We start from the raw sequence: 12872 nt of genomic DNA on the forward strand, positions 1-12872 counted from the left end.
GGCTGGCAGAGAGAATGGCCACATGCTGTAGTCAGTCCACTCCCATCTCTAATCCCCCAGCAGGACTTGGCACTGACTCGATATTAGTCTGTCCATACTGGTAGCCTGGGGTTTTGCTCTTTGCACTGCAACCTGAACCTGTTGAAAATATCTTTATTTCTCTGGGCCCCACTCAAAATTGGTAGTCCTTTGGGTTACTTGGCAAATGGATCAGAGCAACACCCAGATGTGCTATATGTGGCCTCCAAAATTCATATTCATACAAGTGCGCCGCTTCTCCTTCTCCTTCACCTTCTCCTTCTTCTTTTACTTCTTCTCCTTCTTCTTCATTGAAGTAGACATGACATACAATATTACAAGTGTGCTTCATAATGGTAGGTATTGGAAAGTGCGGCAACTTGCTTTTTACTTAAAGGAATTATCCTTACATGCCTTAGGCCACTGGAACCTAGAAAGTTCACCGAGGTGGGAACCCCTTGAATTATCATGGAGCTTCCCTTGCATCCTCTGGCCTGTACGTGTCCGACCAATGCATCTAGATACTTGTTCTCTTCACCAGGTCCTATTGCTACAATGTCATCACTGACATGGCAGGCATCTTATATGACCACGTTACCCAGTATAACAAGTTGTATGGAAATCTCAGTGGAGGGCTAGCCAGACCACCAGCCAGGAATGGTGATGCCTGTGGTTGGGCTCCAGGACCCAGAGCTGTGATAGCTCATTCCAGCCAAGGGAGCTGCAGAGAGTCAAAGATGACTTCTGAACCAAATCCTTGGAGGAAACCCAAGGTTAAGCCAGGGAAACCAAGTTCAAATTGTGGAAATGGGATAAATACGGCTGTCGGAACAGAGTAGGAGCAAGGTAAGGCATGAGCCCTCACATATGAATAGTATCTTCGTTGACTGTAGGATTCTCGGATCAGTCCTCTTTTCTCCAAGGCCTGGAATGTTCCATTGTCTTCTAGATTCCAGTTTTGCTAATGAGTTGTCTGATGCCAGTTCAATTCCCTTTCCTTGATAAGAAAACTATTTTCTCTATCTGGAAGCTTGTAAAAATTTTCTGTGACCCTTGGACTTCTGAAATTTCACCAGGACTAGTCTAGGTGTGTGTCCTTTTTCATTTGCCTCTTTCTACCCTCTCCCTTATTCATTTGACTACAACCACCTCAGTCTGACAAGCCAGTTCCTGCCTCAGGGCCTTTTACTGTCTCTTTTTAAAATTGTGGTGAAATATACATAACATAAAATTTACCATTTTAACCATTTTTTTAGTATACAATTCAGTGGCACTAAGAACATCCACAGTGTTTGTACAACCATCACCGGTATTCATTTCCAGAACATTTTCATCATCCCAAACAGACATTCTGTAGCAATTAAACAGTAACTCCCGGGCTTCCCTGGTGGCGCAGTGGTTGAGAGTCCGCCTGCCGATACAGGGGACACGGGTTCGTGCCCCGGTCCGGGAAGATCCCACATGCCGCGGAGCGGCTAGGCCTGTGAGCCATGGCCGCTGAGCCTGCGCGTCTGGAGCCTGTGCTCCGCAATGGGAGAGGCCACAACAGTGAGAGGCCCGTATACCGCAAAAACAAAACAAAACAAAAAAAAACAAACAGTAACTCCCCATTTCCCCTGCCCCCAGCCCCTAGTTCTCTCTAATCTATGAATTTGCCTATTCTAGGTACCTCATCAGGACCTTTTATTCCTATTCCCTCTGACTGGTTTCTTCATTTTCAGATCTCAGTTCCATTGTCACCACCTCAAGAGAAGCCTTCCTTGATCACCTCACCAAAGCAGCACTCCCCAATCCAGTAAGTCTCTATTCCAATACTCTATAACCTTATCACCATCTGAAAATTATGTTGCGTATGTTTTGCTATTGTCTATCCTCCCCAACTAAAATATATGATTCATGCCTTGTCTATCTTGATTACTGCTGTGTCCTTAGCATTCAGGACAAGTCTTAGGAAGTGTTTGTTGAATGAATGAGTGACAGTGGAATATAAGAAGTGTTTTTTTCTCCCGTGGGCTTAGAGCAAACAGTTCGCAAGCTGGGATCTTTGTGTTGAGGTACGTGGAAGTGTCCTTTCTGTTTGCTGGAGGCCAGCAGGAGCATTGAGTTCAGCCCAGCATGGCAGCTTCCTCCATGCCACCTGCATCTGAGAAATACAAGCTTCTCCCAGAGTTGCATGCAGAAAGCAAGCATCAGTATCTTTGCCCTGGCTACCTCCTGGGAGGAAACACTGTCTTCCAACATTGCATCCTTTGACCTCTCCCCAAGCTGTGCTCCATTTTGCAAATGCTGATGGTCTATGCCTTCTTCGCAAGAACTCAGGGTCTTGGATGTACCTGAGATCTCCCCCAGACTCCAACAGGGTCAGTTATCGAGTGGTTCAGCTGTCCCAGCAGAGAGTTGGAGAAGGTGGATGAGAATGTACGCATTCTGATTTGTTTTCTTAAATGGAAGAGAAGGAGATAGTTAGAGGCAGCAATTTTGTGTAGCACACAGCCTATCTTATCTATGCTACAGATGGTAATGAGCAACCATTACTGATGTTCCACTGATAGTTGAAGCAACTTTGAATTATAGACGTTGTGTTACACTCTCAAATTAATGGAGGGTTGTTTCAGCAAAAACCTGGCACAGGTATGGAACTGTTATGAATATGAACGTTAGCTGTCCTGTCCTAGAGCCCCAAATCCAAACTACTTACAGTGGTTCACAGGATCTTTCACATTCCTTACCATCCCCTCCAGCCTCCTCTCACCCAGCCTGTGGAGCAACCTCACTTACAATCCCCAAAATGTAATGTGCTTCCTCTTGCCTCTGCATATACTTTCTTCCCTCCATCTGGATTTTATTACGCTCCACCCCCACTTGCCTTTAAAACTCTTAATTTCCTTCAAGATTCAGTTCAGACATCACCCTGTGAAATCCCTAGAGGTAAGTGCTCCCTCTTCTCTGCTTCCCTGTGGCCCTAAACAAACATCTCCATTACTGTCCTTATGAAAAGTTTTCATAACTTTTCCTTGGCCCATTTCTTTCAACTACTGAGGGCAGGCATTTTATCTTACTTCACTGTGTAATCTCCATGTATGTGCCCTGTATCAGATATACTGCTGATATCAATCAGTGCCTGGTCAGGAGACAGAAACCACACCACGAATTTAGTATAAAAAATTATTAACTAGTAAATGAGATAGACAGATAGATAGATAGATTATAAAGATTATACAGTTATGGAGCCAGGCAAGTCCAAAGCTGCAGTGTGGGCCAGAGGGCTCAAGACCTAGAAGAGCCAATGTTCCAGTTCAGTCCAAAGGCAGTCTGCTGGTGAGTTCCCTGTTTCTCATGGAGGCCAGTCTTTTTGTTCTATTCAGTCCTTCAACTGATTGGACAAGGCCCACCCACATTATGGAGGGCAATCTGCTTTACCCAAAGTTCATCAATTTAAATGTTAATCTCATCCAAAAACACCCTCTAAGTTGACACATAAAATTGATCATCACAGGTGGTTATCTACTAAAAGGGTAAAAGAAAACAGGAATAGCAAATGTAGCAAATAGCAAAGAAAACAGGAGAAGCTAACACCTCTAGGGTTGAAGGAAAGTACTGAAGGAGGGAACAGATTTGCAAGACTCCCCAACCTTCTTCAGCTCTTGACAAGACTGAGATGCAGACAACTGTGGAGAATGTACTTGCAGCCCACTGGATGGTAAAGTTCACTGAAGTGCCACAGGCCTGGACTGGAGGATCAGAGGACAACCACAAGGATGCCAGTATATCTTGCTAGAAAGTGAACACTACTACATTGGTAGCTGCCATGAAGGATCAAGAAGACAGGCCCACTAGGTCCAGGACAAGAAACCCCTGCCTCTGCTTTTGTAATATCCCTCCAGTGTCCTCTATTAACTAGGCTTAGGATTGCCCCAGCTGACAAAGAAGACTTGTCTATAGGGTCCAGCTCATTTCATGAAGCAGGGCAAAGAAGGATAGATTGGGCTTCCCTAGTGGTGCAGTGGTTAAGAATCTACCTGCCAATGCAGGGGACATGGGTTCGAGCCCTGCTCCAGGCAGATCCCTCATGCCACAGAGAAACTAAGCCCATGCACCACAATTACTGAGCCTGCGCTCTAGAGCCTGCGAGCCACAACTACTGAGCCTGAGTGCCACAACTACTGAAGCCCGTGTGCCTAGAGCCCATGCTCTGCAACAAGAGAAGCCACCCAATGAGAAGCCCGCACACTGCAATGAAGAGTAACCCCTGCTCGCAGCAACTACAGAAAAGCCTGCGTGCAGCAACAAAGAACCAACGCAGCCAAAAATAAAAAACCAACGCAGCCAAAAATAAAACCAACGCAGCCAAAAATAAAAAATAAATTAATTAATTAAAAAAAAGAAGGGTAGATTTAGAGCTAAGTGACAATAAATTGGTAACTTGCTACAGTTGAGGAATAAATAAATAATAAACAATAAATAAATAAGTAAATGTCTTCATCACCAAAAACTGTAACTAATTAGGAAGGTCATGTGTTGTCTGAGATATTCAAATGAGAAAATTTTTAAATTTAATGAAGGGAGTGGGGCTCTTCATAGGAAGGAAAGGGGGAAATAGGCTATAAGACAGGATCATGGTGACCAGGGAGACAGAGAATAATAAAGCACTATGAGGACAACAAGGTGGGCCAGATACCTGTGAAGCTGTACCAGCTCTTTAACAAATGTAATTATCTTACCCTTATCCCAGAATTAGAAACCTTTGTACTTTGTATGCTTGTTATTCCAGTGACCATAAATTCATTCCCATGCCACAGTTCAAAACACATTATCAGAATAAACTATTTTCCAATTTTTGAATTTATTTTCATGAAAACATTTACAAAGGGAATAAAAATTAAATCTCACTTCATTTCATTTAATGTTTTCCTTTAAGTCCAGTGGTTAGGACTCTGTGCTCTCAATGCCTAGGGCCCGGGTTCAATCCTTGGTCGGGGAACTAAGATCCCATAAGCGGCGCAGTGTAGCCGAAAACAAACAAAAAAATGTATTGCTTTATCCAAAATAATATCTTATTTAAAGTTATTCGTTAACGTACTATTAGGCTAGCATTTCCATAATTCATTCTGTTTATCTCCCTACTCTGTTGGCTACAAAATGTTACCCCAAAAAGGGAAAGTCCTTGTTTATCAAGATCAATTGTGCTGGACCCAGATTTGCTCAGTCCCCTTTTCTCTCACTGCTGTTGAAGACTCCCCCAGAAGGATTGCCTGGTAGTAAGCACATTCCTCTAGGCGGCAAGAGGGAGGCTTGCCAAGTTCCTAAGGCAGAAGTGATACTGTCTTGGTGCTCCCCAACCTTGTCCAGGAGGACCTATTGTGGGGACTACTCTTGGCCCCCCAAGTTGCTCACAGGCACAACCCACTCTTAAGCCTCAGAACTACCTCTGGGGCTTATCTGTTGCTGCTGAGACAAAATGTTCTGCAAGACCCACTCAGCACGCAGGCTTCCAGACTGGCTGGCTAGGCTGGTTCCAGAAGTGTGAGGGAGTTGATGCCTTTTGGCGTACACTTTGGTGAGATACAGGAAGCAGCAGATACCTTCTTCTCCCTTCTTCCCCACCATGGACGTTAGGGGGTGCAGTAATTTCATACAGCCTTGCTGATGACACCCCCGGAGACCAATCACCTGTACCTGTTATGAAGCTGTGGCCCGCTCAGTAAGGCATGTATATTTTTATTGAATTCCTTCCCTGCTTTACTCCCCTTTCTCCCTCACTCCTGCTTCCCTGGGACTGCACTATTCCCCAGAGTGTTAGCACGTAAGCTTTTGCCTCAGGCTTTGCTTTCTAGGGAACTAGGCTAAGACACCAGTGTTCTCATTCTACTTTGTTCCCCCAAAGGTTACCATTATTAACAGTTTAATATGGATCCTCTATTAATTGACTCACATAAATGAGGTTTACTTGTATTAAGTATTGTGTAGTTGTTTTATGTCCATGATATCAAACTATACTTTTCCCCTGAGGTTTGTTTTTAACAATATGTTTTGGATATCTTCCCATGTCAGTACACACAAAATTGATCTCATTCTTTTTTCCCAATATTTTGTTTTGAAAAATTTCAATCATACAGCAAAGTTGAAAGAATTTTACAATGAATACCCATATACTCACCACCTAGACCCTTCCATTAACATTTTACTAGACTTGTATCTATCCATCCCTCCATTCATCCATTCATTTTCCCTTTTGATGCATTCCTAAGTAAATTGCAGGCATCAGTACACCTCCCCCTTAAAAAATCAGTATGAATATCATTAATTAGAGTATAATGTTTATATATATTTTTTGTTCCAGGTAAAATGTATATACAATGGAATGCACAAACTTAAGGCTGCTTTTGCTGAGTTATAAAAAATTCATACACCTGTGTAATCAAAACCCATATGAATACATAGAACATTATCATCACCCCAGTAAATTCCCTTAGGTCAATTTCTGCCCTTAATCCCCCATTGTCAACAATTGTTCCAATTTTATTTCATCAAAGTTTAGTTTTAACTGTTCTAGAACTTCATATAAATGGAATTACAAAATATGTGTTCTTTTGTGTAAGAGTTATGTCACTCAGCATAATGTTTTTGAGATTCACTGTTGTTCCTTGCATAATTGAGTAGTACTCCACTATATGAACTTATAAGTGTTTATGTATCTATTCCCCTACTTATGGATCCCGGTCTGTTTCCAGGTTTTGGGCCATTATGAATAGAGCTGCTATGCACATTCTTGTACAAGTCTTTCTATGCACAAAAGTTTTCATTTCTCTTGAGAAAAAAACGAGGAGTGGAATTGCTGATTTATAGGGTAGGTATTTGTTTAGTTTTATAAAAAACTGCCATCTTTTTTCCAAAGTGGCTATAGCATTTTACACCTCCAAAAACAAAGTATGTGAGAACCAGTTACTGCACACCCATGCCAACATTTGGTGGTGTCAGTTTTATTCATGTTAGACATTCTGGTGGGTGTGTAGTGAAATAGCATTGTGATGATATTATCTTTAAGGGCTGCATAGTATTGCATGGTATATATATATCATAACTTTCTTGACTATTCCCTATCAATGGACATTAGAGTTATTTTCAACTTTTCCTACTACAGGCATACCTTGGAGATATTTTGGGTTCAGTTCTAGACCACCACAATAAAGCAAATATTGCAATAAAGTGAGTCACATGCATTTTTGAAGTTTCCCAGTGCATATAAAAGTTATATTTACACTACACTATAGTTTACTAAGTGTGTGATGGCATTATGTCTAAAAAATGTACATACCTTAATTGAAATACTTTAATTTAAAAATACTTTATTGCTAAAAATTGCTAACGATCATCTGAGCCTTCAACAAGTCATAGTAGTAACATCGAAGATCACTGATCAAAGATCCCCCTAACAAATATAGTAATATTGAAAAGTTTGAAATATTAGGAGAATCGCCAAAATGTGACACAGAGACATGAAGTGAGCAAATGCTGTTGGAAAAATGGTACCAATAGACTTGTTCGACACAGGGTTGCCACGGACCTTCAATTTGTTAAAAACTCAATATCTGTGAAGCACAATAAAGCCAAGTGCAATAAAATGAGATATGCCTTACAAACAATGATGCACAGACATGTATCCACTCATGTGTCTGATTTGTAATGTGTCAACTTGGTTGGGCTAAACTACATTTCCCAGAATTTCCTCTCTTGTATATTTCATTTAGTGTGGGCCACAAGGGAGATTTGGAGGACAGAAGGAAAGCAGCAGGCATTGTATAGTTCATCACCTTGTTGGTGATCTGCTGACTAACCTCCTTAGAGGTAAAGCAACAGATGGACCTGCAACTTCTCTACCTTCCCCTGGATCCTCCTTCAGCTTCTCCAACTCCTGGGCCAGTTGCACATATTTTGCTCTGTGACAAAGGGCTCTGGCTTCTGCAGGATGCCCACATCAGCAAGAATGGAAGCAGTGAAAACTAACATGGGTTCCATTCCATCCCTGTGGTGTGCTAGCTCTTGCTTGTGGGTCCAGTCTGCTTCTGATCTCCCCATTTACCTCCATCTTCCCTTACACATTTCCTGCCTGAGTTTCTGCAAAAGAGTTTCCCTAGAATTAGAATCGCTAGGTCAAAGGGTATGCCTATTTAAAATTTTGACATACTGACAAATTGCCCTTCAAAAGATGCTACCAATTTGCACTCTCACAAATGGTGTATCAGGGTGCTCATTCTCCTGCAACTTCATCAAACTGGATTATTACGAATCACTTTAATTGTTGACAATTTGATTGGTTAAAAATAATAACTATGGAAAATTCCCTAGTGGTCCAGTGGTTAGGACTACAGGTTTCACTGCCGAGGGCCCGGGTTCAATCCCTGATTGGGGAACTAAGATCCCACAAGCCACGCAGTGCAGCCAATAAATAAATAAATAAATAAATTTAAGAATAACTACTGTTTTAATTTTCATCCCTGCTGATCAGTGAGGCTGAACATCTTTTCATATGATATTGGGTATTGTCTTTCTTCTTCTGTAAATTCTTGTCTTTTTTCCTATTGAGATATTTGGGCTTTTTCTTAAGGAGCTCTTTATGTATTATTGTTATTAATCCTTTTTCTGTTACATGTTTGGCAAATATATGACTCCAGTCTTTCTTATCTTTTAATCTTGCTTGTAATATCTTTCACTCTACAAAATATTTTGATGTAGTAAAACCTGTTCATCCTTTTCTTTTATTGTCTTTGGGTTTTCTAGTCTTCCTTAGGAACAATTTTCTCACATAAAGATTATAAAATATTGTCCTTTACTTTCCTTTAATACTTTTATAACTTTGTCTTTTTATGTTTAGAACTCTGATCCATCTAAATTTTATTTTGATGTATAGGATCTAATTTTTTTCCCAATATACTTATCCAATTGTCCCAATGGTATTTATATAATAAGTCATCCTTTTCTTATGGGTTTAAAAAGTCACTTTTATCAGATATTAAGTTTACATATATTCAAGAGTCTTTTTCTGGATGTGTTATTCTGTTCCATTCATCTATTATCCTTGATGTACTAATACCATACTGGTTTGATTACTGTAGCTTTGTATTATATTTTACAACACTAATTTTAAGTGGAATAACTTTTTTATTAAGGCTTAATAAGGTAAATTTACTTTTCTGACCATTTTAGTATTCATTTTTACATTAAAAATAAAATTAACATCTACACACAACTATATATAATAGATAATCAATAAGGACCTACTGTATAGCACAGGGAACTCTACTCAATACTCTGTAATAACCTATTGGGAAAAGAATCTGAATAAGAATAGATATTTGTATACGTATAACTAAATCACTTTGCTGTACACCTAAAACTAATACAACATTGTAAATCAACTATACTCCAATATAAAATTAGAACATTTTAAAGTGTATAATTTCAGCAAGTAACCTTGTACAAAAGCACTAAGAAAATGTTTACTATTGTCATTACCTCCTATGCAGTCAATCAACTTTGGCTTATTGCTACAATTGTGTGGGCTTTTCATACTAGTCTAGAGTGAGTGGGTTTAAGACCAAAGTCCCTTGTCACAGGTTGGGTTTTCTGGGAAGTAGATGTTGAGTTAGAGTTGGGAGTATAAAAGGATTAATGGGGAGTAACACCTGTGAAGGAAAGGGAGCAGAAGCAGGATTGAAAAAAGACTTCAGTAGTGACAGTCTCTGCCAGCCCATTGGGAATCTCCAGAGCGAACTTTGCTGGATGGAAGACTCCAAAATTTTGGCTGGGCTTCTGGAAAGCTGAAACAGTCAAAGGCACTAACAGCTGGAGGCTTTCAGCAAGTTCTTTCATTAAGGGAGGTCTCAGAGGCACATCTCTCCAGGTCTGCCACATCACTCTTCTTAGCTCTGTGCTGGTGAGCACAGGGAGGTCTTTTAGTCATTCAACAAACACTTATTAAGCAGTTCTTATATATCAGTTATTGAGCTAGATACTAGTGCTACAAAGATGACTGGAATATTTTCAGCAAGCTCCTTTTCTCAAAGAAGTCTCAGTCCTTGCAGAGGTAGGATAGGAACTCACCACCCAGGGGGAGAAAAGCCAGCACTATTTGCGGGGTAGTTTTTAAATGCATGAACTTTTCCTTATCCATAATACAAGATGAAATATGCTAAATGCAAAAGATTCAAAAGCTCTAGAACCTAGCGCAGGATTTGGCAAATAGTAGGCATTGAATAAGCATTGTTGACTGAGAGGCTATGAGAATTGGAGGAGAGAACTATTTTGTTCTGAGGAGAAGATTTGTCACCTACTAATCAGTCAACAGTAAAATTTTTTTTAAAAATCAGTTACAATCTATTCAGCTGATGCAGACTTCAAACAAAACTCACAAAGTAGACAAAGTTTGTCTTTATAGTTCTCCCATCCTCCTGCCTCCTTCGAGCCCTTCTCCCAACCATAATTGTCTTTTCTTCCTCCCAATCATAATTAAAACTTTCATCCCCTAACTCTGTTGTGTGTCAATTTGGTTATTTTACTATCATGCCTCACGACAATTTAAGAATGATGTTTAAATTTCACAAATATACTTGCATTTAGAAAGAGGAGGTGTTTAGACACAATCATTCTGTGGCAGAGAAGTGGGATCAAAACTGTTTCCAACCACCAGTGCTGTCACCAACACCACTTCCTCCCTTCTTTAGAACCATCCTTTCTTCCTTAGATGTTAGAAATAAAGTATGGGCAGTTAGCCTTGAAGCCTCACCTCTTTGCTCCTCCCCACTTTGAAAGCAAAATTCAGAAGATATTATAAGTGACAAATCTGGGGCTCCCTGGGGTTTGTGACAGCTGACTTCGGTGTATGTCATTGTCATTTGATGGCTCAGGCCTCAAGAGGAGGCTGTTCGCCCTTGGACCTGGCCCCAGGATTGCTACTGTGGGAGAATTGTTTCTTTAGATTGGTGCAGGCAGGGGTTTCCAGGGGAGGAGACTACTGGGGAGTTTTCCCTGCTGTGGAGGCACTCACATTATAATATTGGTATAGGGGAAAATAGAGAAGGGTGTCTAACATCTGTGGTCACTCTCCCAGGGACCTCCACTTAAGTGTCCCCCACCCAAATACAGCTCGGCCAATGGCTGGCTGAGGTTGAGTGGATACAGGGACTCCAGGCTTCCAATGCAGGGGATGGAGGTTCTGTCCCCAGTCAGGGAACTGAGATCCCACAAGCTGTGCAGTGCAGCCAAAAAAAAAAAGTGTTTTTTTTTTTCCTTGATGAGTTCTGGCTAAAGGTTTATCAATTTTGTTTATCTTCTCAAAGAACCAGCTTTCAGTTTTATTGATCTTTATTATTGTTTTCTTTGTTTCTATTTCATTTATTTCTGCTCTGATCTTTATGATTTCTTTCCTTCTAGTTCTTTTAGGTGTAAGGTTAGATTATTTATTTAAGATTTTTCTTGTTTCTTGAGGTAGGTTTATATTGCTATAAACTTCCCTCTTAGAACTGCTTCTGCTGCATCCCATAGGTTTTGGATCGTTGTGTTTTCATTGTTATTTATCTGTAGGTATTTTTTGATTTCCTCTCTGATTTCTTCAGTGATCTCTTGGTTATTTAGTAACATATTGTTAAGCCTCCATGTGTTTGTGTTTTTTACGTTTTTCTCCCTGTAATTTATTTCTGATTTCATAACATTGTGGTCAGAAAAGATGCTTGGTATGATTTCAGTTTTCTTAAATTTACCGAGGCTTGATTTGTGACCCAAGATGTGATCTATCCTGGAGAATGTTCTGTGTACACTTGAGAAGAAAGTGTAATCTGCTGTTTTTGGATGGGATGTCCTATGAATGTCAATTAAATCTATCTGGTCTACTGTGTCATTTAAAGCTTGTGTTTCCATATTAATTTTCTGTTTGGATGACCTGTCCATTGGTGTAAGTGAGGTGTTAAAGTCCCCCACTATTATTGTGTTACTATCAATTTCTTCTTTTATAGCTGTTAGCAGTTGCCTTATGTATTGAAGCGCTCCTATGTTGGGTGCATATATATATTTTTTTTTTTTAATTAATTAATTTATTTATTTATTTTTGGCTGCCTTGGGTCTTCATTGCTGTGTGCGGGCTTTCTCTAGTTGCTGCGAGCAGGGGCTACTCTTAGTTGCGATGCACGTGCTTCTCATTGCGGTGGCTTCTCTTGTTGCAGAGCACGGGCTCTAGGCGTGCGGGCTTCAGTAGTTGTGGCACGCGGGCTTAGTGGTTGTGGCTCGCGGGCTCTAGAGCGCAGTCTCGGTAGTTGTGGCGCATGGGCTGAGTTGCCCTGTGGCATGTGGGTTCTTCCCGGACCAGGGCTCGAACCCGTGTCCCCTGCATTGGCAGGCAGATTCTTAACCACTGTGCCACCAGGGAAGTCCGGGTGCATATATATTTATAATTGTTATATCTTCTTCTTGGATTGATCCCTTGATCATTATGTAGTGTCCTTCTTTGTCTCTTGTAACATTCTTTATTTTTTTTTTTTGGCGGTACGCGGGCCTCTCACTGTTGTGGCCTCTCCCGTTGCGGAGCACAGGCTCTGGATGCGCAGGCCCAGCAGCCATGGCTCACGGGCCCAGCCGCTCCACGGCATGTGGGATCTTCCGGGACTGGGGCACGAACCCGTGTCCCCTGCATCGGCAGGCAGACTCTCAACCACTGCGCCACCAGGGAAGCCCACATTCTTTATTTTATTTTATTTTATTTTTTTGCTGTACGCGGGCCTCTCACTGCTGTGGCCTCTCCCACTGCAGAGCACAGGCTCCGGATGTGCAGGCTCAGCGGCCATGGCCCACGGGCCCAGCCGCTC

This window comes from Monodon monoceros, unplaced genomic scaffold (assembly GCF_005190385.1).
Source record: "Monodon monoceros isolate NGI ecotype Baffin Bay Population unplaced genomic scaffold, NGI_Narwhal_1 Super_Scaffold_18, whole genome shotgun sequence".
Lineage (NCBI taxonomy): Eukaryota > Metazoa > Chordata > Mammalia > Artiodactyla > Monodontidae > Monodon > Monodon monoceros.